The following is a 6,859-nucleotide window of genomic DNA, read 5'->3' as shown; positions in this document are numbered from 1 at the left end:
GCAGGTCGATGGGAGTAGGCAATTTAAACGGTTCAGCGTGGACTAGAAGGGTCAAATGGCCTGTTTCTGTGCTCTAATTTTCTATGACTCTATGATCAGGGTTAACTGATTCCTGTTTAAGATCTGGATAAGAGAATAAATGAGCAGCAGATAAGCATGCTTCATTTTCCATTTAATATCAAGCCTTAAGAGTATTCTGGCCCAATGTCAATAGGTAAGTGGTAGGGAAGAGGTTAAAATAAGTGTGAAAATAGGGTAGTTACAATATCATATGGTTTCTGAGAATGATAGTTGCAGGATTTGCAGATTACCATATTTATAATAGACTTCATGATCATGAATTATTAATTTCAATGAGTTTGTGCTAGTTTGTGGTTCTACTTATTTATCATATTTTAATTCTGTATGTTATTGAAAACACATGAATACACCTTTTACGATATTCTACAGAAAATTGCTGATTCTGAACCCTCTTTCCATGCAGAAAGAAAAGGTTAGTTTAATTTTGCTCATGGGAACCCTACCATTTAATTTGCTGTTCTTCTGTTTGTGAGTGGCCCACAGAGCATTTCTTTAAACTGGCGAGGGGAAGCCCAAGCTGTGTTTACAGCATTTTCACACCGTCTTTATCTGCACGTTGCTGGCAGAATGCTTGCGCATTAGCTTACCAGCACACTTTCCCAGTCAGTGTTTACAGTAATCATGTTGCATCTTGAATCAAAAACTTGCCACAGAGTCGAGACCACCCAGGCATAAATGTAACTTATTTTTTAAACCAAACAGAAGTTATGCTGTAATATAAAAACAATTTGTACAAAATGTACATTTGAAATTGCTTACTTTGAAGTACCTGTTAATTTAAATTTGAAAATGGAAGTCATGATTTTGATATGCTACTACCACAGTAATGTTATTAACTGACACAACGGAACAGAAGAAGGACTAAATACTAGAAGAGGCCAGACTGGAATACTGAAGGGAATGTGATGCTGAATTGTTTCAGCATATTCCACTTGGTCAAGTCGGGTACTTGTAGTTAGAGGTTTGGGATGATGCACCAGAATCATACTGTAATGCTGCTGCACTTTGGAGATGTCTTCTATGTTCAAGTGGAAAGCCAAGGTTTGTAACTCAGTGAAACAATTTCACAAAATTCTGGTAAACATTTGTTCCTCAATCTTACCCATGTTCAAGTTTAAGTTCAACCATACATGCATACAGCTAAATGAAACAGCATTACTCTGGGGCCAAGGTGCAAAACACAGTAATGACAGTCATACACAGCACAAGGCACATATAAAATGGCAGTAGAATGCAGTGACACAAAAAATACATAGTCAAAGTCCCTGAGTCCATGAATGTTTGCAGCAGTCTGCAGTTGGACACAATATAGCTAGTCTTCTGCTGAGCAAATACTGGAGAGCAGCAATGACACCTCTTCCCTGGATGGCTGTAACCAGGCAACACCGCAGCTTAAGGCCTAGTACTTGCTATGACCGAGGCGACGCAACCCCCCACCCCCCCAAGCCGACACCCGCTATTCGCCTTTAAATGAGCGAAGCAGACTTGCTGTGTTCCACATTACCAATGTCCAACAGGGTTTTGCAACCACAAGGAAAATGACTGAGACAATCACTCACTGTTAGGCTGCACACAGCCTTCACGCACCAACTCTGATCCCTCTCTGCAGAAAGCAGCAGCGCTTTCTGCACCAACAACTCAGAAAATGGAAGAATTCATGGGTTCATGATGAGTGGGTACTGGGTGATGATAATAATGATCATCAAAATAAAAAAAAACAGAAAGCAATCAGAAAGATTGGCACATTTGATTACAAAGCAAATTAAACAGTACTTTGAAGGCAAATGAAATAGCCAATGAGAAGCAAGTACCAATTTTGCTGCATTAAATAGGTTTAAAGGCATACAGTTTGCTTCAAGGTTTAACTACTCTAACCAAACCATCTGAAATGATCTTTGCTGATATTGTGAAACTGATGCAGGAACATTTAGAACTGAAGCCATTGATTGCAGAATGCTTGAGGTTTCATAAGTGGAATCAAAAGGAAGGTGAATAGATTTCAGTGTGCATGGCTGTGTTGAAGATATTGTCTGAGTATTGTCAGTTTGGCGATAGGCTTAATGATAAGCTGAGAGATCATTTTGTTTGTGGTATCTTAAAATAAAACATTCAAAAACAGCTTCAGTCTGAAACACAGCTTACATTTAAAAGAACAGTTGAAGTTGCTGTTTCAATGGAAGTCACAGACAGAGACGCCATTGAGTTGCAGTCAGGAATGAAAGTGAGTGTGAAGGAAACAGAAACTGGCTTGTCTTAACAAATTGTGTTACCTTGTGGCAGAGGCTCACAGTCACCAAACAAATGTAGGTTTAAAAGCAAAACCTGCAGAAAATGAAAGTGGGAACCATACAAAGAGCGTGTCGGAAAGACAAAAATAAATGGACTGCATAGGGAAGAGAAAAGGATAAAAAATCAAGTTCAAGTTTCAGAAAGAGCACTAATCTGTATGCTGTTGATGAAAAATCTGATAATGATGGGAGTGATACAGGACTGTGTAGCTTTGTAGATTTACAGTGTGAAAATTAACATTTGACAAGCAGTATAGCTTACACTAGAAAGTATGGCAAATTAATTAAAGTGGAATTGGACACTAGTTTGACTATTTCAGTTATTTCACAAAATGAATTTGAATGGTATTTCAAAGATACTAAACTGAAGTCAGCAGATATTCAATGAAGAACTTGTACTGGAGAAAAGATAACACCCATGTGAATGACTTTTGTAACAGTAAAATACAACCAACCAGTTGCATTGAGCTACAATGTAGTAAAAATAGGAGGATGTGATTGGCTGAGATAACTACAACCTGATTGGAGATCCATCTACCATTTATATGCCACATTTTCTAAGCAACATATCTCAGAAAGCTTGTGATGAGTTAATCAAGCAGTTTCTTGCAAAATGTGGCTCGGCTTTAGCTGGAAAAGAATTCAAGGAACTTCAGGGAAGTTACAAGCGTTCAGCTTTGGTGAGTATAAAGAACCAGTATTTACTTTGCGTGCATTAAGATACTTGTCAAGTGGAAGACAAAAAGCTGCTTGTTTTTATAGATGCAAGGACCAAAGCCCAGCTGGAGAAATGGAAGGACAAAAGGAAAGGAGTCAGTGGGATTCGTTGGATGATGCTGTGAATGAGGAAAGCAAGAGAAGAGACCAGAACATAAAGGGAGCACTAGAAGGCTTAATAAGAGAATACTCCAGTGAATTAAATGCACCTTTCCAAGTTCAGGATGCAAAAGCTCGAAGAAGAAAAGCATCCAGGACTGTTGGAACCACTTCCTGTAGTCTCAGAGTCAACTCCTACAATGACCATAGAGGGAGCCCTAGAACCTGAGATTGTTTCATGCCCAAAAGTCTCAACCAAGCAGAGTGTCTGGAAAGATATTGTCCCACAGAAGTAAGAAAGTCTCCACAGCGATACTGTGTATATAGCTGAGACGCATTTTCTATTGATTCGGAGTTTATAGTAAGCAGGGAGGAATTCCAACCTCCGCACCAGGTGCATTGAGGTGCAACTCCTTAGAGACCGTATTAGGGAAATGGAGCTGCAGCTCAATGACCTTTGGCTTGTGAGGGAAAGTGAAGAGGTGAGAGGCAGGAGCTACAGGGAGGTAGTCAGCCTAAAGCCACAGGAGACAGATAAATGAGTGACTATCAGGAGAAGGAAAGAAGAACAACAGTTAGTGGAGGGCACCACTGTGGTCGCGCCCCCCTTAACAATAAGTACCTTATTTTGAGCACCGTTGTTGGGGGGGGGGGGGCGGGGGGAAGCAACAGCAGCTGTGTCTCTGTGGTTCAGAAGCTCAGGAAACTGAAGAGGATAGCAGCAGTAATAGGGGATGCTATAGTTAGGGGAATAGATAGGCTGTTCTGTGGATGCAAAGAGGATGGTAGATTGCCTCCTAGGGTCTCAGATGTTTCTGAATGCATCCACAATATCCTGAAAAGGGAGGGTGAGCAGCCAGAAGTCGTGGTGCTTATTGGTACCAACAACATAGGTGGGAAAAAGGGAGGAGATCCTGAAAACAGAATACAGGGAGTTAGTAAGGAAGCAGAGAAGCAGGACCCGAAGGGTAGTTATCTTAGGGTTGCTGCCTGTGCCACATGACAGTGAGGATAGGAATAGAATGAGGTGTCAGGTAAGTGCATGGCTGAAGAATTGGAACCGGGTGGGGGCAAGGATTCAGATTTCTGGATATTTAAAACCTCTTCTGGGGCAGGTGTGACCTGTACAAAAGGGATGGGTTGCTCTTGAATCAGAGGGGTGGAGGGATATCTTTGCAAAGCAGGTTTCCTAGAGCTTTTGGGAGAGGTTTAAACTAATGTGGCAGGGGAATGGGGACCAGTATGATAGAACTGAGGATGAGCCAGCAGGTTTACAAGTGGATGATGTAATCTGTAACATGAATGTAAGGAAGGACAAGCCAATGATTGGGTACAAATGCAGACAGAGCAAAGAGTTAAATTGTACCACAGAGGCAAAATTCATAAGGGCAAAGAATACAGGACTGAAGGTGCTGTATTTAAATGCGCATAGCATTCGGAATAAGGTGGACAAACTTGTGGTGCAATTAGAGATTGGATGGTTTGACGTAGTGGGCATCACTGAGTTGTGGTTTAAAGAAGGTCACAGTTGGGAGTTTAACATCAAAGGACAGGCAGGAAGGCATAGGGAGTGGTGTGGCTCTGTTGGTAAGAGATGGAATTGCATCTTTAGAAAGACGTAACATAGGGTCAGAAAATGTTGAGTCTTTGGGGATGGAGTTAAGAAATTGCAAAGGTTAAAAAAAAAATTATGGGCATCATATATAAGCCTCCAAATAATATCCAAGTTAGGGTGTTGAGATAGTAAAGGGAGCTGGAAAGGACATGTAATAAGGGTAATGTCACAATTGTAATGAGGGACTTCGATATGCAAAGGGATTGGGAAAATCAGATTGATGTCAGATCATAAGAGATTTGTTGAGATGGCTTTTTAGAGCAGCTTGTACTTGAGCCTATCTTAGATTAGGTGCTGTGTAATAACTGATTTCATTAGTCAGCTTAACTTAAAGGAAACCCAAGGAGGCAGTGATCATAATATGATTAAATTCACATTGCAATTTGAGAGGGGGAAGCACAAGTCACATGCATCAGTATTGCAATGGAATGAAGGGAATTTAGAGGCATGAGAGAGGAGCTTTCCAGGTGGATACCGGCAGGGATAACAGCAGAACAGAGGTGGCTGAAGTTTCTGGGAATAGTTCACAAGGTGCAGGATAGATATGTCCCAAAGAAGAATTTGTTCTTAAATGGCGGTTCTTGGCAATCGTGGCTGACAAGGGAAGTTAAGGACTCCATAGAAGGCAAGGAAACAACAGTGTAAGGTAACAACAGTGAGTGGGAAGTCAGATGATTGAGAAGCTTTTAAAATCCGACAAAAGGCAACTAAAAAGCTCTAAGAAGGGAAAATATGAGATATGAGGGCAGGATACTAAATGTTTTTTCAGTTATATAAGGAATAAATGGGGGGGTAAGAGGCGTTATTGGACCGTTGGAAAATGATGCTGGTGAGGTAGTAATGGGGGACAAAGAAATGGCAGATGAACTTAATAAGTACTTCGCTTCAGTCTTTACTGTGGAAGACACAAGCTGTATATCAGAGGTTCGTGAGTATCAGGGAGCAGGAGTGAAGTGCCAGTGCTATTTCAAAGCAAAAAGTGCAAGGCAAACTGAAAGGTCTTAAGGTGGATAAGACACCGGATTTAAATGGACTACATCCCAGCATCCTGAGAGAGGTTGCTGAAGAGATAATGGATGCATTGATCATGATCTTTCAAGAATCACTTGATTCTGGCTTGGTCCCAGAAGACTGAAAATTTGCAAATTTCACTCCACTCTTTAAGAAGGGAGGAAGACAAAAGAGAGGATATTATCAGTCAGTTAGCATAACCTGTGATTTGAAAAGTGTTGTAGTCCATAATTAAGGAAGAGGTTTTGAGGTACTTACAGACAAATGGTAAAATAAATCAAAGTCAGCATTGTTTCTGTAAAGGTGAATCTTGCCTGACAAATCTGTTAGAATTCTTCGAGGGAGTAACAAGCAGGGTGGACAAAGGAGAGGCACTGGATGTCATTTACTTGGATTTTCAGAAGGCATTTGATAAGGTGCCTCACATGAAGCTGCTTAACAAGATAAAATCCTGTGGCATTACAGGAAATATACTGGCACGAGCAGGGGAAAGGCTAATGGGCAGGAGGCAGAGAGCGGGAATAAATGGGGCCTTTTCTGGTTGGCTGCCAGTGACTAGTGGTTTCCTCAGGAGTCAGTATTGGGTTCGCTACTTTTCACATTGTTTGTCTGTGATTTAGATAGAAGGTTTTGTGGCAAAGTTTGCGGATGATCTGAAGATAGGTGGAGGGGTAGGTAATGCTGAGGAAGCAATGTGATTGCAGCAGGAGTTGGCCAACTTGGATGAATGGGCAAAAAAGTGGCAGATGGAATATAGCGTTGTGAAATGTATGATAATGCATTTTGATAAAAGGAACAATAGTGCAGACTATTATCCAAATGGAGAGAAAATTCAAACATCAGAGGTGTAGAGGGACTGAAGTCCTTGTGCAAGACTCCCAGCTTAATTTACAGTTGAGTCTGTGGTAAAGAAGGTAAATGCAATGTTAGCATTTATTTCAAGGGGAATAATATATAAAAGCAAGGAGATAATGCTGAAGCTTTATAAGACACTAGTCAAGCCGCACTTGGGAGTATTGTCAACAGTTTGGAGCCCCTTGTCTCGGAA

The sequence above is a fragment of the Hypanus sabinus genome, chromosome 6 (genome assembly GCF_030144855.1).
Source record: "Hypanus sabinus isolate sHypSab1 chromosome 6, sHypSab1.hap1, whole genome shotgun sequence".
NCBI classification, from domain to species: domain Eukaryota; kingdom Metazoa; phylum Chordata; class Chondrichthyes; order Myliobatiformes; family Dasyatidae; genus Hypanus; species Hypanus sabinus.
The sequence above is the reverse complement of the archived record's forward strand: the minus strand, read 5'-3'. Positions refer to the sequence as shown.